Source organism: Panthera leo, chromosome B3 (assembly GCF_018350215.1).
Source record: "Panthera leo isolate Ple1 chromosome B3, P.leo_Ple1_pat1.1, whole genome shotgun sequence".
NCBI classification, from domain to species: domain Eukaryota; kingdom Metazoa; phylum Chordata; class Mammalia; order Carnivora; family Felidae; genus Panthera; species Panthera leo.
In genome coordinates this window covers 32,570,388-32,594,448 of record NC_056684.1, presented here as the reverse complement: position 1 = coordinate 32,594,448, position 24,061 = coordinate 32,570,388, and the positions used below count along the sequence as shown (strand labels likewise).

At 48.9% G+C, this 24,061-nt stretch overlaps 1 protein-coding gene across 2 annotated transcripts in view; it reads left to right on the top strand.

Annotated features, from left to right (window-relative positions):
* The first annotated feature begins 1,431 nt into the window (after positions 1-1,431).
* REC114 (REC114 meiotic recombination protein) overlaps positions 1,432-24,061 on the top strand; it is a 173,398-nt gene continuing 150,768 nt past the window's right edge. Inside the window, exon 1 of one of the 2 annotated variants that reach the window (XM_042941463.1) lies at positions 1,432-2,554. The gene's annotated coding sequence lies outside the window, so the exon portion shown is untranslated. Of the gene's footprint in view, positions 2,607-24,061 lie in introns of both variants that reach the window. The other variant, XM_042941462.1, reaches the window with a different exon arrangement.

The following is a 24,061-nucleotide window of genomic DNA, read 5'->3' as shown; positions in this document are numbered from 1 at the left end:
TGGCCTGGGAAGGGGGAAGAGGCAGAAGAGGCTTGGCAAACAGGACAAGGTGGAGGACTGGGGGAGAGTGAGGAACACTGGGGGGGGGGAGGGGTAGGTTTCCACCCCCTCCTCGGGGAAACCTGAGGTGGCCCTTACTAATGCTGGGCTCCTCCCTTCTGCCAAGCCTTGTTCATGCTGTCCTGCCCTCTGTCCTCTCCCCTCACTCCTCTACATATTCTTCCCCCAATTTCACATAGTTCCTGTTTTCGTTCAACCGTTCACCCCTTTATTTACTGAGCCGACTACGGAGTACCTACTGTATAATGCTGAAGATCCAGCCCCTAATCTCCAGCCACCGCAGGCTGCGACAAGAATAAGACAGAGACAGAACCTCTTGTAAAGAAGCCAGGGACAAGGGTCATGTGATGTGGACAAGTGGCTGGAGCGCCCGGAAGGAGGAGGAAGAACGTGGAGGAGGGGAGCAGGGGGAAATGGTCTTGCTTGAATTGGCTTTTGCAGAAGGCATGTGTGATTTGTTAAAGTGGAAGCACAGAGGTGGCCTATGTCGGGCAAAGGGCACGGTGTGAACAAAAGAGGGGCAAACGGGAGCCCGTGCACTGGGGTGGCTGAGCAGTCTGGGGGACGGCAGCCCTGGTGGTCGGGGTGGGGGAGCACGAACACCCAAAGGTAGGCTGGCTCTGGAGGCAATGGGGAGTGACTAGACCTGACTTAAGACAGGCCAGGACTTTGGGGACAACCATCAGGTCGTGCCCTGGGAGCCCAGCCCTGTACTCAGGTCTTCAGTGAGTGAACAAGAAAAGAATAAGATACAATCCCTGCTCTTGGAAGCTCACAGTAGAGTCAAAGAGATTAAAGTAATGGCACAAAACCATTCAGTCATCCTGCCAGAGTCAAGGACCTGGCCCCCAGATGCCTGTGGGCGCATACAGGGAGCCACAGCCAGGGTTGGCAGCTGGTTTGAGAGCTCTGCTCTCCAGCTCCCTGCAAAGCACGTCTTTTGTACGGGCCCCACAGCCCAGCCTCCCTCCCACGAGCCCTGCGCATCAGGATAACCTGCTATTACATGAGCCTTTCGCTGGACGCCTTCCAGAGAGAGACAGCTCCGCTGTGTAACGAGAGCCGTGCCCCACAGGCCACCCTGCAGGGTCCAGAGCAGAGGCAGTGTCAGGGAGAGGGTGATAGAGGCTGTGATAGGGGCTGTGATAGACACTGTGACAGAGTGTATGGAAGGAGCTGTGGCAGACACTATGATAGGGTCTGTGATAGAGGCTTGTGACAGGGGTCTATGACAAGGCTGAGACAAAACCTATGACAGAGGCTGTGCCAGAGGCTGTGATAGAGGCTGTGATGGAGCTGTGATAGGCTGTGTTAGAGGTTGTGACAGGGACTGTGACAGGGGCTGTGACAGGGGCTGTGACAGGGGCTATGACAGAGTCTGTGATAGAGGTTGTGATGGGACTGTGACAGGCTGTGATAGAGGCTGTGATAGGGACTGTGACAGGCTGAGACAGGGGCTGGGACAGAGGCTACTACAGGGGCTGGGGCAAAACTGAGACAGAATCTATGATAGAGGCTCTGATGGGGGTTAGAACAGAGCCTGTGACAGGGGCTGTGACAGAGTCTGTGACAGAGGCCATGACAGGAACTGTGACAGGGGCTATGACAGGGGCTGTGATAGGGGCTGTGACAGGGTCTGTGACAAGACTGAGACAGAATCTGTGATAGAGGCTGCGACAAAGGCTGTGATGGACTGTGACAGGAGCTGTGACAGGAGCTGTGACAGAGTCTGTGATAGAGGCTGTGATGGGCTGTGACAGGGACTGTGACAGAGTCTGTGATAGAGGCTGTGATAGGGCCGTGACAGACTGTGATAGAGGCTGTGACAGGCTGATACAGGGGCTGGGACAAAACTGAGACAGAATCTATGATAGAGGCTCTGACAGGGGCTAGGACAGAGTCTGTGACAGGGGTTGTGACAGAGTCTGTGACAGAGGCCATGACAGAAACTGTGACAGGGGCTATGACAGGGGCTGTGATAGGAGCTGTGGCTGTGACAGGAGCTGTGATGGGGGCTATGACAGAGACTCTAACAGGAGCTATGACAGAGGCTGTGATAGAGGCTGTAACAGGGGCTGTGACAGGTATTGTGACAGGGGCTGAGGCTGTGACAGGAGCTGTAATAGGGGCTATGACAGAGACTCTAACAGGAGCTATGACAGAGGCCATGACAGAGGCTGTAACAGGGGCTGTGACAGGGGCTGTGACAGGTATTGTGACAAAGGCTGTGGCAGGTACTATGACAGATGCTGCCACAGTGCTGTGACAAAGGCTGAGACAGGGACGGTGAGAGAGCCCGGGACAGAAATGTGACTAAGTCTGGAACCACAATCAGAGTTGGGACAACAGCTCCCGGAGCCCAGGCCTACACTCCCACGGTTGACAGAGCAGTTGGCGGTGACAGCAGCAACACAGCAAACACATGGGCCCAGCCAGGCCCAGGCACTTGTGGAACTGCCAACAGGCTGAAGCTGCCACAGGAGAGCGAAAGGGGGTGAGTGAGGCCGGTTCCTAGCCCCCTGCCGTGGGTTCCTGTGTGTCCATGGGTAAGTTTCCGGGCCTCCGTTTCCTTGGTAATGCCGGCCTTGGGGAGAGGCCAGGTCGCAGAATTAGACCGGAGCAAATGTGGACCGACCGAGGGTCCCTGTGAGACTCCAAGCTTTTTCAAGGGGTCTCAGGGTCTCCCCAGCCACCGCCAAGAACAGCCTGCTGGCCGAATAAGAAACGCACCCTCCACCTATACAGACAACCATTCCCCCCATGTGTGGGTGCTAGTGTGACGCATAAAACACCTATTTGTTTTAAAGTATAACTGAATTCATAGTCGTGAAAACTGACATTTATGGAGAGCTAGCTCTGTGCCAGGCACCTTGCCAAGTGCTTAGCATGGATTAGCTCATGTAATCCCTGCTAAAGTCCTGGTCAGGTAAGTGGTATTATCTCCATTTTACAGATGATTAAATCGAGGCTAGTGAGGTTGACTAACTTACCCAAGCTCCCACCGGCAGTGGAAGAGCCAGGATTTGCTGGCAGTTACGTCTGACACAGTGTCTTAATCTCACCCACCATTGGCTGCTTTTCTCAATCACAACTGCTATCACGTGAGATGTATTTTGAAGCTTCAAAGCCAGAGGGTTTTTTCAGCGAAAAAGAGGTCCTTGTACTCGAATGGGCTGGGACCTACTGTGTACAGGCTCCAGCAGCCCTGCTGAAATGACACGGGTGCCCTGACTTGCACTTCCTCCAATTCCTGGTCTTTAATGCACCCGGGGCCACCTGGTGATCCCACTGTATTTTCCTATCTGCCTGTCCTCATGCTGTTCCCATCGGTTACCATTCTCCCAATCTTTGCACCTCTTCCTACAGAGTCCTGCCCATCAGCATTGAAGCCTGATCAGATGCCTTTGATCCAAAAAGGTCCTCTTTGAATCCTATTGCCTCTTTCCCTCCTTCCCATCACATCTAATCTTCTTGAAAGGAAGGGAAGCCCTCGCCTTTGTCTCTCAACTGCCACTCATTCCTTAGCGCGCAGCCATCAGGCTTTGCTACCCTGTGTCTTCAGCAAGATCAAGTCCACCTTTCGTTCCCTTCCTTACCTCCCTCTTCTTGAAACACCCTCTTCCCTTGACTTCAGGAGCACATACTCTCCCGATGTCCTCTCCATCTCTGGCAGTCCCCAGTTTCCCGTGTGGGAGGAGGAGGGCTTCCTCAGCCGACTCCGCATCTCTTGGCTTCATTCCTGACTCTGTTGCCCGTGCTTTTTTTCTTTTGTGATCTCTCTCCTGGGACACTGTCACCCAGTTGGGCTCAGTTCTCATCCATGCCCTCAGCCCAGACCTCTCCCATGGGCTCCAGATCTGGTTGTTTAATGACCTCTTGGGTATCTCACAAGCACCTCACATTCCACACGCTCTTCTTCAAAGACCCCTCTTTCTTCCCACTCCATGAATGACCACCATCCTTCCAGTGGCTAAAGCCAGAAACACTGGCATCGTTCCTGACTCCTTCCACCACCAGTCCCACCACCGGCCCCCATATCCAATCAACTCCAACGTCCTGCTATTTCTCCTTCATAAATATCTCTCAAGTACGTCTACTCCTTACCATGTCCGCTGACACAACTCCAGATTACTTCTTGCCTAGGCCATGACAGCAGCCTCCTAATGGAACTCCCTACCTCCAGCCTTGCCTTATTATAACCCATTATCCATGATGCATCCAGAGTGATTTTCCAAAATGTAACTCTGGCATATCTGCTTAAGACTCTATAATGATTTCCACTGGGCTGGGATAAAGGCCATTTTTAATGGCCTGGCCACCATGATTTCCTCAGCCTTCCATCTCAACAGTGCCCTCCTTCCCCTGGCACTCTGCACTCATGCACTTTCCTAGACTTTCTGCTTGTGGTGGTAGCGACACTCTCGTTAATGACTGCAGTGGCGATCATGGAGATGTTAGTTGTTGATGATTAAGGTGGAGTAGCAAGTTGAAAACACTGCCTACCACATTGTAACGGCAGTCGTTGGAGGCAGAAACCGTCCCACAAGGTTGGTAACATATGCCCATCGCAGGACCATCTGCAATGGGGGTTGTTTGGGGACTCTCTAGTCAGGGCACAGCTGTCTTCCCATGGTGACTCTTGGCTGTCAGCCTGAACCTATGTCCAGTATTCATCTCTTTTCAGCCTTGAGTTGATCCCAGCAAGTTGGTGCAGTAGTGGCGAGGGTGATGATCGTAGAGGGACCAGGTAATAAGTGTGAAGATGCCACTGCCGTCAGCCCTTAGTGAGGACACAGGCAAGGTTAGCCACGAGGCCATAGAAGATCAGCTCCAGCCAGTTGGTGCCCCAAGCTCTGTCTTTGCTGGTGACTCTCTCGGTGACCAGCTGAGGTGGTGCTTTGACTTTCTCAGAAGCTTAGGTCTATAGCCCCGACCAACCACCCAGTTTCCGTGTATGCCCAAGACTGGTAGCCTGACCTCCATCACGGGGCACTGGCTTGCCAGGCGGGGCCTCTGACACCCCTGATATAGACAACATTCTTCCCCAGATTCAGCATTTATTTGCATGTATAAATATGCATGGGGGCTATTTTCCTGAACTTGGGAAAGGGATTGGGGGCTAAGAAGACAGGAGATGAGCAGTCTGGAGGATGATAAAAAGGCATCTGGCCCTGTGGCAGTCTGAGAAATGGTACCCAAAGATAATCGAGTCCTAATCCCTGGAACCCTTGAATGTTACCTGATATGACAAGACACTCCGAAGATGTGATTAAGGAACTTGAAAATGGGGAGATGACTTCGGATTAGCTGGGGAGGCCCTAAAGGCAATCATTAGTGTCCTTGTAGGAGGGAAGCAGAGGGAGATTTGACACAGAACAAGAAAGCAATGTAACCATTGAAGCATGATGCCAGGCTTTGAAGATGGATGAAGGGGCCATGAGCCAAGGAACACAAAGAAGGCAGCTCTAGAAGCTGGGAAAGGCGAGGGAAAGATTCTCCCTGAGAGCCTCTGGAGAGAGTACAGCCAGGCCTGCCAGCACTGTTATTTTAGCTCGAGACAGACTTCGGACTCCTGGCCTCCAGAGCTGTAAAAGAATAAGGGGTGCTCTTGTAAGCCAATGGTTTGTGGTCATTAGTTACAGCAGCGGTAGGAAACTAAACAGTCCCGTTCTGTCCTCCTTCTCCGTCCCCTCTGTCTTCCTCTTGCGCTGGGTTAATCCCCTTGGTGTTAGCAGGGAGGTCAGACACTGAGCAGTAGAGAAAGCTGTTCTCCTCACTTCTCCTCAGGGCCCAGCACCCTCTGGTTCCAGGAAATGGAGGCTTTGGGAACATTGGAAAGGGGACACTGCCTCACAGCAGTAGTCACACATGGGTCACTGTTGGAGTGGCTTTGCTGGCAGCAGGCACTGAACCAGGAGAGGAGAATTCCAGAGAAGCCATATGGGGATTGTAGCTGACGGGGTGATGCTTCATCATATGTGGGCTCCCTTTTTGGAACTCCCAGAAATACTTGTGGCAGAGGAGGAAGAGGGCAGAGGTCTTGTAGGTGCCAGAAGAGAAACAGCAGGAACTTTGGGTGATGGATGTTAATGGAACTTTATTTATAGCCCCAAACTGGGAGGGTCTGATAACATTTGTGTTACATTGTTCTTCTAGCCCACTAGTCTCTCCCTGACTTTACGCCAGGTGGCTGATTAAGCAAGTAATGATTCCCAAACTCTTTTCATGCCCTTTCCCCATTTCCATTCAGCTTTTTATCTTTTTTTCTTATGGAGTTGAAGGAGTACTTTCTATATTGGGAAGAGTTTTTCCTTTTCTATCGTTTATTGCTACAAATACTACCCCCCCCCCCCGCCCAATTGTTATTTGACTTTTGTTACGGGGCATTTGCCATGTCAGAAATTTTCATATTTTATATAGTGAAGCATATCAACCTTTCTTTTTAAAAATTTTTAATGTTTATTTATTTTTGAAAGAGAGAGAGAGAGAGAGAGAGAGAGAGAGAGTGTGTGTGTGTGTGTGTGTGTGTGTGTGTGTGTGAGTGGGGGAGGGGCAGAGAGAGAGGGAGACACAATCTGAAGTAGGATCCAGGCTCTGAGCTCTCAGAGCCTGACGTGGGGCTCGAACCCACAGACTGTAAGATCATGACCTGAGCCGAAGTTGGACGCTTAACTGAGCCACCCAGGCGCCCCAACCTTTTCTTTTATAATCTCTAACCTATATCACACCTGAAAGAGCTCTTCCCCACCTGAAGAAATATTTATTTACATTCTCTTGTCTATAAGCACATGTCATATGCATATGTAATCGATCTTTCCCCTATTAACTAGCAGTGCCCCTTTTCTCATACAGTACATTTCTATCTGTATGGATATATATTCTGGATTCGATACCTATTCCGTGATTTGCTTCTTATTCCTGTTCCTATAACACAACCTTTCCCCCAAATTACCATAATGTACTATTATCTTTTAAAAAAAGAAGAAGATAAAGAATCTTTCTCCTCTCCTGCTGTCTCTTTCAGAATTCTTCTAGCTATTTCCTGTGAGATTAACTATATATAATTATTTGATGCTGGTCTTTTGATTAGGATTGTACTGGGTTTACGAATTAATTCAGAGGAAATAGATATCTTTAGATCATGGTATCTTCCCTTCCAAGAGGAAGGTCTGTCTCTATTTAAATCTTCTTTTGTGTCTGAGGAGAATCATGCCATGGTTTCAGCCCTGGTGCAGCCTTTTCTCTCATTTTTGTTTCTTTTTGTTCATTTCTGTCAAGTTTGGGGAGGGTAGTTTTGTAAACCTGCATTTAAGCCACCACGATTCCCAGAAGCCTTTAGCTTTGCACTGCGTTGGGGGCGAAGGCGGAGATGATGAGCTGAGGCTGTGGATGGGGGTGAAATTCAGAAGGAGATTAAATGCTAAGTGAAACGGAACCTTACAAAGCTCTAGCATTTGGGGGGAAAGTGAATGTGGTGGGAGTGGATGAGAGAGAGCACACAGAAGGGAGAGGCCAGAACTAGCCAAAGGGTGTCAAGCAAGCCAGAGGATGAGGACATTTCAAGAAGGGCACAGTCAACAGAGCTGGTGTTGCTGGGAGGTTGTGGAGAATAGCTGCGATGAAGCCGTGGGATGTGTTGGTTGTGGCTGGTTCAAGGTCAGGTGATCCTATCACTCCGCGTTTAAACTGGCACATTGAAAACGATTCTGGGACAACAGGGGCAACCCAGGGTTATTTCTGGCAAACCGGAACACATGGTGCCCCTGATTATGGTGACCTCTGAGAAAGTGGTCTCAGCAGATGACATCCACAGTGCCCATCGTTGTGTCAGTTGAGGAGTCAAGACAGTGAGACTAGATTGTTCTTTTTAGAAGTCTGGCCAGAAAGGTAAGGAGACAGTTGGGTCATAGCTGGAGGGAAATTAAGGTTGGAGCAGGGCTTACTTGCTTGTTAGTTTTTTACACTTGACAGATTTGTCTATCTGGTGAGGAAGAGGATTTAGCAAAGAGGGAGAGACTGAAGACACAGGGTATAAAAGGAAAAATTAATAAAGACGGGAGACTTAGGAAGGAAAGAAGCAGCCCCAAGAGCCTACAGAAGACCTGAGGCCTGCCTGGAAGAGAAGGAAGGACAGTTCCCAATATGAGAGGCAAGTAAAAGAATACATGACAGGCCAGGGAAAAACTGAGGTGCAGAGAAGGATCTGAGACAACTCAGTTAACTTCTCAAGGATGGTTGCCGAGAAGGGGGGAGGGGGGGGGCAAAAATCCATATGGGGCAAAGAGCGTCCAAAAGGAAAGGCCCCTTGGCCCCTTCCTTTGGAGATCAACATGGTTATCCCTTCTCTGATGGATTGAGATGATTCTAAATGAGGTCCACTGGTGGTAGGAAGCTTGACAGATTGTCTAAACTCAGTACCAGGCCCTAAGCTTGCAGGGTTCTGGCTGGTATGTGTCTGGGACTGGAAGCTTCTCTCACCCTAACCACTTTGACAGGTTGGGGGTCTTTCTCCACTGGAGAACTACTTTAGAAATCCCTTGGAAATCTGTACCATTGAGGACATCAAAGCACTGCCTTGCTGGACAAAGATGCTGGGATTGTGCAGGACCAGGTTCTACACGGATACCTCGGTGTGGCAACAGAAGCCATAGCTAATCAGAGGCTCCAGTGCTCTCGTCTGTCCCCTGGCTTTGGATGAGCCAGCTCTTTTGAGGACGTCCTTGTATGCTTTGACAATTCATGGCGGAGGAAAAACCCAAGACAGACAGACTGTACTTCTTGTCACTTCAGATGGGCTTGAGTAGTTAGTGTGAATATTTATGAAACATTTATCTTATTTCTTCCCCACCTTGATAAAGCAGGTTCATATAATAGAATGTTCGACAGCCATTCGAAATGATATCAGAAAATAAAACAAGTAAACTTGATGATATGAAAAAATATTTAGGGCACATTAACTGAAAAACGGGTATGAACACAGCAATCTGATTTTTTTAAAAGGATATGTAGTATGTCCATACATGGACAGATAGATGACTGTAAGTATATACCAGCTAGCAGTGACTGTTTCTGAGTGGTAGAATGTGGAATTAAGGGTGACTTTTCTTTTTCCCTTAACTTTATTTACAGATTTTTTGACAATGTGTTTGTATTGCTTTTTCTTAGTTAAAGAATGTGGTTATTATTTTTTTTTTTTGAAGGATTGCCAAGCAGCAACGGGACCCCATCTGAGCCTGAAAGAGAAATCTGTCAAGGGGCCCATGTATCAGGTTGAGTTTACTCCCTCCAGCTGCACTCAGCAGCTTCCTTTTCCAAAGGGAAAACAACCTGGCCAAATTTAGCGATGTCCTTAGCCCAGTGCTGCTCACAGGTCACCCATGGGACACATCCGGGAAGAGCCTCCCTACATTCCCCACCTGGGGCTCCATGGACAGCCCACCATCGTTGAGCTGGCATCTTCAATCCAGGTGCATAAATGAAACTTTCCCCCTTCCTTGACCCTGCAGACAACTGTCTGGAGAGCATTTGTACCCCGACCAAAGGGAAAAGGCACATTGCCAGACCGGAATCCAGCACTCAGAAGGATGGCACTTTTACCTCTAGCCAGAATCCTTGATGAGTCCTAAACAGCATTCAGATGTGAGTTGGACAGCGAGTGCACTCATCCTGGCCTAGTTTGTTGGTCCATCCTCCATGCATCAGTGAGTTTGACTCAAGAAAGGCCCGTGGGGCGGTTGCTGGGCTCAGAGGCTTTGCTCCAGGTCAGCCCCATTGGAGAGGAGCTTAGTGACACTTCCTACCTACATTTGGCTAGTGTGTGTAGGGGCATAGTTGTTAGATATGAGGGGGTCTCCACTGGGCCATGCAGAAAGGTCTGGGCCTTCACTTGGCACTCTACTCTTCCCATATCCCTGAGCTTTCGATCCCTAAATCAGACATCACCACCTGCCCCATGGGAAGCCCCATAGGCAGCCAGACTTTTCTGTCCCCGGCAACAGGGCCACCTCTCCCAGGCACCTTTGCCGCAACAGCAGGAGTGAAGTGGGCCAGGTGATGAGGGAGGGGCCCACCTCTGTGCCCATGTGAAGATTCCATGCCATCTCTGATAACCTACTAGCTTTCTCTGAGCTTCTTCCAAAGACAGTGAAGGAAATGTACAATTCATCTCTGACCCACGATACACATCCCATAAATATTTGTTAAATGAACAAATGGGTGAAGAAGTGAATTAATCAATCACCTGGTTTTGTGGGCACAGAGGCCTTACGTGGCCGGATGAGGACATCAACTCTTTTTAGACTAGGGACATGTAGATAAAAATACCTACAGAGCTTGGCTATGAGTAAAAAAGAAAGGCTAAGATGCCAAGTTTTGTGACTGCAATTCAAAATCTGTACGTATTAATCACTTGTATGTATTAATCATGATACTTTAAAAAGTCTTTCCTTGGCACTGGAACCACAGATTATCAAGTCCAAGTTTCAGATAAGCCACACCAAGGCCCAGAACAAGAAGGGAGTACCCAACGCCAGCAGCCTGGTGAAATTAAAGCACACAATATTGGACAGTCCTCTCGGACCCTGGCCCCGCAGGACTCTTCCCACTGTCTACGCCAGTGTTACTGGAGGTCTTCTGCTCTGGGGCAGCGGGGGGCAGTTTCTCTTATAAATAGATATTGGTTCGGTCACTATGTGTGCCAAGCAAGCTGCTAGGTGCTGATGATATAATGATGGACTAGATGGTGCTCCGACAAGAGAAGAGATGGGCAGTTATGGTAAGGAAAGTGCACCTGACTTTGGAAGCCTGGAGGAGGGACACCTAGCCCAGACTTGAGGTGAAGGGTCAGGTGGGGGGAGCTTCGGATGGGAAGGAGAAACTCCACATGCTCCTCTTAGAGCTCTCTAAGGGCATCCCTCGGCTGCCACCCCCGCGCCACTCTGTCTCCTGCTTCAGTGACAGCACCAGATAAGAGTCACACCTCTGGGGCCAAGGGGGCAGATAAGCAAGAAGGCTGCTCAAATGAAAGAGGCCCCAGGCAGGGGTGGGTGTCAGGCTCCAGAGGGAGGCCCTGTGAAGGAAGGGACATGCTGTCCTGTTTGAAGGGATGTGGAGAGATGGCACGGACCCCATGGCAGAGGCCTGAGCTCCAGGACTGTCTCAGCAGGCGCTCCAACCCCTGGGAAGTCAAACATGGTTCTCACCTTCAACCTCAGATCTGTCTTCTCTGGAGTCCAAAGCTTCTCAGGAGGCCCTCGAGGACTCCTGCACTCTGTCTTGTTTTCCGCCTCCTTCCTCTGATTCGTTGAGTCTTCACCTCACTAACAACTCATCCCTCCTGCCTCATCAGCCCGCCCTGAGCTATTTCTTCCATCCTTCCTCATTTGGATGGCTCCTGGAATTCAGTCCCTTCTGAAGAAGCTTAGAGGCAGAAGCAGAGGTGGTGAGAGGAACATCCACGATCCCCCATGCCTATGGTACTACCAATTGGACTAGCCTAGGCAGGGGCTTGTGTATCAGGACAGGGGAGGCATTTTCACACTAGGTCATGAAGGAGAACCAAGTAAAGAGTATCCATAAGGAGAAACCAACAAGGGACAGGGCAGCACCCCATCAAGAAACAACAGGAAGCGCCTTCCACCTCAGGACCTAAAGGGGCATATGGAAAAAGTTACTGGAACTTGGAATGAGGAGCTCTCTAGAGAGGGCCACCTGACAATGCTGTGGCCTTTCATAGAGGGACAGAGCCCACCCACAGTGGCCAGGCAGGGAGAATGCCACAAAACAAGCACCCCAACGTCTCTCCTTTCCTGCCCTCCAATATTCTGTGGTGTCTTCCAATGGCCAAATCCAACCAGAAGACAGAGGGCAAGGAAATCCACTGATGCAATCCACAAAGGTCAGGTTCACAGGCATAGAGTAGGGTGGAGAAGAGTGGATGGTGGGTCTAGAGGGGCAAACTAAAGACACCTAGCTTGTCTGGCTATGTGCGGGGCACCGTGATGAAGTGTCAAATGGCTTAACTCATTTGAGGGCCATGAGAACCTTATGAGGCAGATATTATTATCATCCCCATTTTAAAGAGAAGGAATCTGAATCCCAGAGAAGCTAAGAAATTTACCCTAATCGTAGCTAGTGAATGGTAGACTACAGATTTGAAGCAAGGAAACCTGACTTCAGGGCTATGTCTTTGTTCAGATTCTGTCTAATCCACCAGTGTGTCCGATAGAACTGTCTGCCGTGATGAGAAGGCTCTACATCTACATTGCCCAATATAGTAGTCACAGACTACATGTGGATACTGAGCACACAAAATGTGGCTAGGGCAACTGACTGAAGAAATGAGTTTTAAATTTGATTTTTACTTTCGGGGCGCCTGGGTGGCTCAGTCGGTTGAGCGTCCGACATCGGCTCAGGTCATGATCTCACAGTTCGTGGGTTTGAGCCCTGCGTCAGGCTTTGTGCTGACAGTTCAGAGCCTGGAGCCTGTTTCGGATTCTGTGTCTCCCTCTCTCTCTGCCCCTCCCCTGTTCACGCTCTGTCTCTGTCTCAAGAATAAATAAACATTAGAAAAATTTTTTAAAAAATTTGATTTTACTTTCATACATTTTAATTAAAATGGCCACATGTGACTACCCTATTGGACCACACAGGTCTTGAGCTTACTCTGTGGGTCTTGGGTTGTTGGACCTTAGAGAGAGGAATTTCTGCTAATCTTGCTCTGCAGCTTAACCCAGGGGAGGGTGAGTTGATTGACAATGTCACGGGGATGCAGGTTAGCCTTGGACTGAGAAAAGATGTGGGGGGTGGGTGTCCTCCCCCATCTCAGGCTGCAGAAGCTCATCAGATACTTCCCTCCACCCTCACCTGGGGAGGAGCAGCCATGGAGGTAAACAAGGGGTCATTAAGATGCTGGGGGCAGGGTCCTAAGGGAGAAGGGACAAAGACACTTGCTCACCTTCTCCCGCTAGACATGCTGGTTAAAATAATTGGCTGTGGTAGGTCGGCATCTCTGAAATTTTATTGCTACTGCTACTTGGCCTGGGGCAGGCCCCCGAGCACTTTTCACGCTTCTTGATCAGGAGTTCTTAACTGGGCTACTGGGGTTCCATGCATTGCTCTGAGGGGGGGGGGGGTCTCTGAAGCCCCTAAAATTGCGTGCAAAACATCGTACCTGTGTGTCTTTGTTTCTAGGAGAAGGTCCACGATGCCATGAGAATCCCAAAGGCATCTGTGACTCACACGACAGTAAAGCCCCTGACTCAGGTCCTTGGAGGAAGAAGTGCCTCCTGCTGGGCTGTGCCCTCCCGCGAGACCCGGTCTGCCCCCCCTCTGGGTTTCTTCCACTGCTATGGCTCTGCAGGCAGACTGTCCCCAGAGCCATCTGGAGCTGTGTGCCTCGCTGCTCACCTGGACACAGCGCTGCGCGTCTATCGACTGCCCTAGTTAAGAGCTGTTGAGCTGACTGCAGAGACCAAGTCTGCACCTGCCCCCTCCAGAGGTGGCCAGGCTTTGAGGTGGGGTATAAGCAAAAGCCCTCTGAATCTCTGGGCTTGCAGGAAGGAGCAGGAGTCCTGGAGCCAAAAAAGACGTGCACTTTACCTTGGATCTGTGCCTCCTTGACAAGTTAACGAGCGTCCCTGAGACTCTGTTTTCCTCATCTACAAAATGGGGGGGTTGGAATAATGCCCTCCCTACAGGGGTGTTGTAAAGATTAACTGAAGTAATGGCTATAAAGCACCAGGAACCCGATAAACGTTAGCTGTTATCTGGCACAACTGGATCCAGAAGTTTTCTCCACAGTGTTCTGGCAGGAGGCTGTGCAGCTCTGCCCTGGGGAACTGCAGCCTCCTGGGGCGGCCCGGCCTCCATTTGGACAGCTCTGTGAGAAAGTTCGGACGTCAGTCAGGAAACCTTTGCGTTGAAGTGACAGAAATTCAACTCAAACGGCTCACCAAAAAAGGGATTTTATTGGCCCAAGGAATCGGAAAGGGCAGGAGCCGAGGTGATTTCAAGGGCTCTGGAGACCCAAACTGTGTTGTCAGGACTTTCCTCCTCTCCCTTCGCAACTCTTGGCTCTCTTTCTCCATGTAATTGAGGAGAAAGCAGCCCACAATGCTCAGCATACATGATCACATCTTACTGAATCACAAGCTTCTAGCTCCCACTGATGACATAAAAATTCTCGGAGAAGGCCTGAGGCGGCCCAGCCTTGGGTCACATGACCATCCTGAGCCAATCGCCATAGGCAGGGCCATGGGTAATTATGATTGGCCAGGTCTTGTCACATGACCCAAGGATAGGCAATGCTAAATGGTAGCCCTAGTGGAACCAGTTGGAGTGTGCAAGGGTAGAATCCCCAAAGGGCGAAATACTGTTTCTAGAAGCCTATAGAAAACCAGAGGGTATGCACCACCCTTCTTCCCTTACATTGGCTCCGATTCTCTGTCCCTCTGACAACCTCCAGGCCCACACCGGTCCTCGCTCTGTCCCAGCAGGCATAGCACACGGCTGCTCACCTAGTCGAGCCAGCCGCTTGGAGATACAAAGTGTCAGTATGACTTGACCCAATGTGCTTTCCTCCAAGCAAAGTTGTTCTAGTTCCTCCATTTCTCCGAGTGCAATAGGTTTCCAGACCTCTTCCTTCTCTACTCCTGGGCAGACGGCAGCAATCTGGTGGAAGTTGGAATGGGGGCCAGACTTGAGATGTGTCTGCTGGAATGCTGATGAAAATCATGGAGGGCTGCAGTACCCCTTGGTGCCAGTCGCCAACCAGCGGTTTCCTTTGGCCAAACAAGCGAGTTGACTGAGGAGGAAGCACAAAGAAGGAGGAGAATGTGGGGAAGAGGAGGAAGGAGAGAAGAGGGAAGAGTGGGAGGAGGGAGGGAGGCAGAGGTAGAAATAGAAGAAAAGGAGACAAGGAGGCCATGAGGAGAACAGGGAGGAAGCTTCAGCTCTCTAGGAGCTCCCAGGCTGGGAAGCACCATCAAATACTTTAAAAGGTGCCCAGCTTGGGTGGCACAGACTGTACCTGCAGGAGCTGGCCAGTCAGGGGAGGCTTCCTGGAAGAGGGGGCCTGGAAAGAAGAAGGGGATTGCAAAGCTGGAGCTTGGCTCAGGGAGCTTGCTGCAAGAAGTGCAGAACCGTCTCTGAATGCTCAGCTGGACAGTACGGGGCAGGCTGGCAGGGGAGGGGGCTTGTGCTCCCCTTTCCCCCCTCCCATTCTTCCTTTCCCAACCGGGCTGCTCTGCAGAGGTCACCCCTAGGCTAATGAGGAATCTTCCTGAGGTTTAAAACCAATTAAGCAACAAACGGCTTCTGATTAGTTATTTCTCTTGATATGAATTTTAATGAACAGCCTCCTCTCCCCTCCTTACCTCTCAAGCACCCCTCGGGGTCAGCCAGCTTTTGGTCTGCCTTGGAGAGCCTGCAGGGGGTGTCTGGGAAGGCTAGAGGGGAAGGGGAGAGGGGCTAAAGTGGGGTCTAAGCAGTTTTCCACTGCACAGCAAGACCTGCCAGTCAGCTTGCATGTCCCCTGACATTTCAGAGTTTCAGTGTGTCCTAAGACAGGGCTGCTCTCTTGGAGGGGAAGGGGTGTGGGGGGTGGGGCAGAGAGATACACAACCACTGACCTCTGCCAGCTCACCTTGTCCGAGAGGCTGAGCAAAATGTAACAAGTTAGCACGTGACAAACCTAGAAGTGCTTGGTGAAAGACATGGGAATGGGGGCAGTGCCACGTTTCAGGGGGCACAGAGCTGGGGACAGGGCTACAGGAGAAGGCAAAATGGCGCACGGGCAGAACTCAGTTCTACAGGGGTGCGCTGAGTGCTTTTGAACAAGCGAGCCCCCACTCTCACTGCTTATCCTTCCAGGAATGTAGAAATGCTAGCTATAGCTTGGCCTTTCTCTGGGGACTCTTATGTCCCTCCTATGAGATGATGCAAGAGAAAGTCCACGATAAGCCAAAAAAAGAGACTGGGGGTTGGGCAGGGAGTGTGCGAGAGGTGGCAGGGCACTGTCTTCTTTACTGCCCTGAGCGCTCACCAGGAGAACCCCAGCACAGCAGCAGTGGGACCCTGTTTGGTTATATACCATCCCTATTTCACAGGCAGCAAACTGAGGCCAATATACTCAGCTCTGTCTCCAGTATGGACAAAAGGGGCAGCTGCAGAGCCTCAGGGTCCAGCTCTTTCCATCCTAAAATGGGCATCCTCTGGGATCCTCCCCTGGGATCTAGAAACCCAGAGGGGAGGCTCAGGAGCTTGGTAAAGCCTTGCTGTCCAGCCCCACACTCCTGACTACTCCTTCCAGCTGAGCAGAAAAGCTCTTTCTTGAAGGGAGAATGAAGTCCATGGTGTCTGCTGGAAGAAGGAAAGGGAGGGGGAAGCTCCTCTTGAGAATTGCTGACAAGATAAATAAAGATGGATTTTTCTGCAGGCTCCTCTTTACCATCTCCCTTCTCTTCTCTCCTCCCAGAGTACATATTTTTCCTCTCCCTGTCCTCTCTGTCCCTCTCCCTGCCATTCTCTTCCCTACTCAGTCCACGTTGGCTCTGAGGGGCATCTGGCTGAGGGATTACAGAAGGGTCTGACAGGCCCTGGACTCCCAGGGATAGCCCAGTGAGTTTCGTAGTGATTCCCTGAAAGGCAGCCCTGCTGTCCAGGTCAGAGGAAAGACATCATTTCTGGCTCAGGCATCTGAGTGATGACAAATTTAGAGCAGCCACCCCCAAGCCCAATCTCTTTGGCTTCCGTTTTGGGTACCAGGAGCCAGCCTGGCCCACAAGATTGGCTTCCAACCAGGGCTCTGCAGTCCAGAGTGGGGCCAGCTGTTCCAGGCCTGAGATTTCCCTGTACGTGTCCCCATGTCACCATCAGGCACCTGGGCCCCTCTGGTTTGCTTCACCGCCCCAACTTTCTGGACTGTGTCCTCCTCATGCCGTGGTGATGGGTGAGGAGACAGATTAGTCAGGTCACTTGGTGGCAGGACAGTTCATGCTAACGTGGGCACAAAAAGGGACTTTGTTGGTAGATGTTGTGGTACCAAGTTGTCCCTTTTGAGAAGCAAGCCAGGGTCAGGTAGGGGATATTGGCAAACGTATCCCAACCAAAAGAAGGGTCGAACTGCCAACCTGGAGAGAGCAGGGATACCACTAAGCCTCAGGAACATCTGAACTCAGTCTCAAATGCTGCCAGGAATCCAACTTCCTCCTTATGTCTCCATCCGTGTCCCGTTCTCTCTGACACTAGATTGGCTTCCTATACCTCCTGAGCTTCACCCTCACAACCGCAGCTCCTGGAGAGAGACGGGGTCTTTATCTTATTCCCAGTTTAAGAAACGCCAGCAAAGAGGTCTGATTGGCTCAGCTTGGATGGCAGTCCCGCCCCTGAAGCACTCAACTCTGGCCGGTGGATGGAATAGCAAAATGGCTGCTCCCATGGGCACCCTATGATTGGAAAGGGAGAAGGCGCAGTTTACTGTAAGTTGGAAGGGGGGAAGGGGGGAGGAGGGGAGCTCACCCCAGAAACTGAGAGGAGGGATGGAGAGACAAACCAGTAGGTATCTATCTCATCTTCTCTCTGACCATGAGGATAGTGGAAATTTTTTTTTTTTTTTAAGTCCTATTACAGAGACTTTGTGAATGTTACTCTCACCAACTCTGGTTTGCTAGGACCACAGACAGCTGGATGTCTTTCCTTCCGTCATCCATAGCTCCTGACCTGTCGTCTTGATTCATGGACTGTAGTCACATGTCACCCCAGATGTGGCCCTGGTAACCTCCCCCTGTCATCTTGTTCTGGCATCATCTCATCTTGGTCAGCTTTACTTAGCAGTTGAAATAGAGCCCACAGATGGGAGCCTAGGATTTGGAGTTCAATCTACCTGAGTTTGGATTAAGTGCCACCATTTACTATCTGTTGGATCTTAGCTTCTCTTGTCTAATTCCCTCTGGTTCCTCGCATGTAAAATAATACTTAGCCAACAGGGTTATGGTAGAGGATAAAGCAATAGAGTGTAAGCTCATGGCACACAGTAGGCACTCAAAAGGGGCAGCTTGGAAAAAAGCCATGCAAATGTATAAGGCCTTCTCAGATTCTTTTTCAAATAGCAAGATCACTATATCTGAGCAGATGCTATTTGTGCTAGATGAGGGATGAGTGGTGGGGATTGCCTTCAAGTCCCAGGGTCCTGGATGCAGGCTAAGGGAGAGAACTTCAATCCCTTTCCCTAGGGAAGCCCACACACACCCCTTCCGGCCAACTCTGGGGAGCCCTCTCTTTCCTGGGTGACTGCTACAGCCCTGATAAAGCCTTCAGGCCCACCATTGGCCTCAGGGGAAAGGACTGATGCCCTAGAGTCTATCCTGAAAGCAGAGTGGATCAGGGGAGGGGGATCCTGCATGAGATCCTGGCCACATCTGTCCTGAGGAAGCTCCAGCTTCCAAATGTCTCAGGCCACAGGGAGAACCCTGAATACAGGCTCCCATGTGACCATGATCTGCGTCTGTGTTCAAAGCAGTCTTGTGTATCAGTGCAAGCTGTCCCTTCTGAGGAGCTGGCCGTGACTGGGGATGAGATATTGGCAAACACGTCCCAGCTTCATCCCTCCCCCTTGTTTGGACCAGCATGCCTGAGCTCTGGCTGGTAGTCATAGTATTGGTAGGGGTGGTGGGGCTGCAAGGAGGATCAAAGACGTGGGCACACACGTGCAAGCACACTCTCAGACACACACTCACCCTCGCACATGCTGGCCCTGTGAGCGGAGGGAAACAGATGGCCAAGACCAGAAGCCCTACCTGATGTCTAAGCCTCCCAGATGCCTAATAATAGTAATTGAGACTCTACACTGACAGAGCACTTACCACGTGCCAGGCGCTGGGCTCACATCTTCACCTTCATTATTTCATTGACTCTTTTCCACGACCCCTGGACATGGGCATTAGTCTGTAAAACAGGGGTTTTACAGATCGGGGAATGGAAGCCCAAGGGTTAAGTAACTTGCCCAAGGTCACACAGAATGTGACCCAGCCAGCGTTCAATCCCAGACTGACTTCAAAGCCCTGTTATCCTGCGCTCACCTGGGTACTAGAGCAGACACAGTTTTCCCAAGGAGAGATTCAAAGGGGACAGACGAATCTTAAGGCAGATGCACTGGTTCTTGGAGGGAGGCCTGGAGCGGACCAGCCTCAAAGTCACCTGGGGAAGTTGCTGGCGGTGCAAGTTCTTGGGTCCCATCCCCTCCCTCCATGTGCTCCTTTCCTTCAGGTATTGATTCCATGAGGTGGGGTGGCCTAAGAATATGCATTTTAGCAAGCCACCTAACTCCCATGAAAATAGCTTCCTTCTCCATTGTAAAATAATAACAGTGTTCACTGTAAGACGTTTGAATCCACGTGGGGCTCAGAACTCTGCGTTTTAATCACATTCTCCAGGAGACACCTATGTTCACTAAAATTTAAAAACACTTTCTCAGGGGGTTGAGCCCGTGCCCTTCCTTAGGTGAGTCCCAGGCATCTGCACTGAGGACTGTGGGACCTCCACAGTCTGGAGTTCTGGACACCCCTCCAGCTCACACCTGGCCCCTGAGGCTCCCCTAGGCACTTTGGACTCAGCCTCACAAGGAGGGTGGAGAGGGTAGTGAGCTCTGCTCAGAGGTGACTCTACCAAAGCTTCCCTATCCACCGGGGATGCGTCAACAGCTTCTGCAAGAACCCGCCCTTCCCTCTGCTGCTCTGCCCAGGACCCTCTCTTGGGAAGCCTGGACCCACCCCTTGGCTCCCTACTTGCTCAGCCCCTCCCACACCATTCTGCCAGACTTACAAAACTCCTCTTCCAAGAATGTCCTCCCCTGGGTAATTGGACCCTCAGGCCATTGACATTTAAAGAAACGTTCTTGACCTTTTCAGCAGTTCCATAAAATCACAAAATAGAACGCTAAATATTACTGCAGACTCCTACTTGCCCAGACCCTGGCAGAGACTCATTTTCCAGGCTAACTCAAGAATGAGAGAAAATAGCAAAATTGCCAGCAAAAAAAAAAAAAAAAAAAAAAAAAGTAAACCCCCTTCTCAAACATCTCCTTTTTGGTAATCATCTCATTATGGACCACTATTAACTGCATCAAGATTCTGCCATCCTCCCCAACCCCCACCATCACCACATCCACCCCATCATCTTCATCCATGACTACCATTGCATGGTTCACCGTCATCACCTCAATTGCATCATTACATGAAACTTGTAGGATTTGTGCTCTTGAGACCTCACAGTGTGCAAAGTTTGCTTGTGCTTTGGATCTCTGGTCCAGTACCTCTCCCTGCTTCTCTTCTTGCCTCGTTGCTATGGAACCAGGTGGAATAGTGGATGGAGAAGGACCGACTAATGGCTCTGGAGGGAGACACAAGAGAGGACACACCTTGTGGGGAGACAATGAATGTGTTAAAGACATTTTGAGAAAATCAAGAACATTTAAAAATAGATTCGATAGTGGATCAGGACCATCCCTTACATTTACAGAGCTTGGGTCAAGGGTAGAAATTTAAACTATTTTTCCCGTAGGTTTCAAAGAAAGTTTTGTCGTCTAAAACAGGCGTCCGCAGATTCTGGTCTGCAGGTCAAATCCAGCCCTCGGCCCATTTTTATGTGGTCCTTGAGCTTAAAAAAAATGCTTTTTACACTTTTAAATAGCAGCTTTGTTGAGATATAATTCACACACCATAAAGTTCACCTTTTTAGAGTGTACAATCCAGTGGTTTTCAGTGTATTCACAGAATTATACAACTATCACCACTCTTTAATTCCAGAATATTTCATCACCCGCATCCATCAGCAGTCATTCCCCATTCCCCCATTCCCCCCCAGTCCTTGGCAACCAATAATCTACTTTCTGACTCTATGAATTTCTCTGGACATCGTTCTGGACATTTCATATAAATGGAATCATACAATATGAGGCCTGTTCTATCTGAATTCTTTTGCTTCGCATAATATTTTCAAGGTTCGTCTACGTTGCAGCATGTATCATATATATAGCATGCATAAGTAGTATTTCATTGTGTGGATACAGATGTGGTGTTTTCTGATACCGCCTCTGACACCAAATGCACGGGTTTTTTCTTTCATGGCAAATATATATTATTTTCCAAACTAACAACAACCAATTCTCAGACGCCAGCTGGGTGTCTAACAACTCAATTCAGTTCTGACACAGTCCAGGGTTAGCACAGACCCCATAGGTTAAGGACTCAGCCCCACAAGACTGCTTCCATTCAGATGCCAGCTATGAATGGGGTGCCCAGGCTACTAAGAGCTTCCACAATCCCTTTCAACTTCCACAATTCACTAGAACAACCCACAGAACTCAGGAAAGTGCTTTACTTGCAATTACTGGTTTATTGGAGAGGATACAAATAAACAGCCAAATGGAAAAGATACACAGGGCAGGATATAAGGGGTAAGGCATGGAGCTCCCATGCCCTCTCCAGGTGTGCCGTCTTCCCAGCACGTCAGTGTATTCCCCAACACAGAAGCACTCTCCTTGTTGGAGGGTTTTTATGACCTTGCCTCCAGCTCCTCCCTCCTCCTTTGAGGTCAGGGATGGGGCTGAAAGTTTCCACCCTGTAATCATGTATTTAGTCTTTTTGGTGACCAGCTCCCATCCTGAAACAGTCCAGGGGCCCCACTCTGACTCACCTCATTAGCATAAGCTCAGCTGTGGTCTGAAGGGGTTCTAATGAACAACAAAAGACACTCCCATCACTCAGGACGTTGCATGAGTTTTAGGAGTTCTGTATTAGGAACTGCGAACAAAGACCAAATGGATATTTGATTAGGCCACACAATATACCACATTTTATTTATCCATTGATGAATGGATAGCTAATGGACATGGGGATTGTTTCCACCTTAGCTATAATGAATAATGCAGCTGTGAGTATGCACACACTGTTTTTGTATGAATGTTATGTTTTCAGTTCTCTAAGGTACACACCCTGGAGTCATGTTTCACTTCTTGGGGAACTGCCAAATTGTTTTCCAAAGAGGTGTTTTATTTTACGTTCCCACCATTAATGTGTGATGGGTGCAATTTCTCCATATCCTTATCAACACTTATTATTGTCTGGCTTTCTTATTTTAGCTATCCTACAGGCTATGACGTGGGATCTCCCTGCGGTTGGCTTTTACATTTTTAAAGGGCTGCAAAAACAAACAAAAACAAAGGAGCCTACTATATGTAGCCTGCAAAACCTTAAATTTTTAGTATCTGGATCTCCACAGAAAAAGTTTAGAACCCGTGGTCTGAGATATTCTAAATTATCTTTTGAATTAAAAGGCAAAATAGAAGTCATAATTAGCAAATATCAAGAGTTAAAGTCCAAATTACTTAACTAAAGCTGAGATTCATATTTAAAACAAAGCACTTATATATTAAGTATTTTTATTGAAAAATATTCACTGGGGTGCCTGGCTGGCTCAGTTAGTAGATTCTTGCATGTGATTCTTGATCTCAGAATCATGATTTCAAGCCCTATGTTGGGTAGGAAGCCTACTTAAAATATAAATTAAAAAAAGAATTAAAAACATTCACAATTTTGGCATTCTTTGCTTTTCTAGTTGCCTAAGGTAAAGATCATACTTCAGGGATATTATATCTAGATCTAACATACACAAATTTAAGAGTATCATGAATTGTTTAACTTTGCAAAATACTCCTCGGTCGCCATGTACAACTATTGCAAACCCTGTGCTAATTCATGAGTGCCTCCAGAGCCGTGAACTGGAATATGGAGAGAAGCAAGAAATGGTTCATTGGCACTGCTGGAACAGACAATTTATTATGCAAGAATCTACAACATCCACATTCTGTAAGAGGAGGGACGTGACAAGTTAGTCTTTTCTCTACTTATGAGCTTCTGCTGTAAAATCTTGTAGGCTGTCTGCTGTGGACCCATCTCCAACCCCTGGAGCTGCACAGCTCAGATGCCTACTGAGTAGGTAGAGGCCCTAGGGCAAGAAGCGGGGAGAAGTGATTCCCCGGGGCCTGAACTGTGTTAGTCACAAAAGCGGATTTTAGGGCAATGGGTCGCTCAGCTCAGTATAATATCCACAGTGATATTGGTGCCCATGATTTCTTTAAAAAATTTATTTTCTGTGTGTTTGAAATATGTGGGAACTTCTAAAGGACAGGGTCTTGCTCAGGTCTGAGAGTAATATTGTATTCTTGTATTAGAAGATATTGAGGGATTGTTATTAATTTTGTTAGGTGTGATAATGGTATTATGGTAATTTTTAAAAGTCATCTGCCAACACTGAAGTATTTATGGACGGAATGAAATGATGTCTAGGATTTGCTTTATAATACTGCGGAAAAAAAAAATCAGAGAGATAGATGAAATAAGATTGACAAAGTATTAATATTAATAGTTGTTGAAATTGGGTGATGATATGACTTCATTTTACCATCCTCTCTACTTTTATGTTTGAAATTTTTTATAATACAGTGAAAAATAGGAAAATGAAATGTAAAAGGACGGAAAGGTTGTCAAAGAAAGGAGAGGGTGCGGAGAAGATGTCCCTGGCCTCCTGGTAGGGCAGCCACATGCTTCCCCATGAGAGTGCAGGAGGAATACAGCAAGGACACCCATCAAGGCAGCTGTAGTCAGATGCAAGAACCTTTCCTCCCAACCCACTCCATAACAAGTGGTATGAAAGTACTTAGACCTGAAGGAAAGGACTAATTCAATGTTTCCAGGATTCCAGCTATGCATGTAACCAGCTGATGCTTTGGTTACTTTGATATAGGCCGTTCCAATCCTATTCCATAAAGAAGGGTCTATTTAGGGTAGGTTACACCAGGAAGACTGAGGGATAAGGAGAAGACAAGGCATGCTTGGGATGACAGAAGAGTCCCTGAGAACCCATGGACTGAACCCTGTGGTAGCTGTGTTCCACATAATTTTCAAAACTGGGAGACAGTTCAAACACCAAAAAAAATTGTATAAAA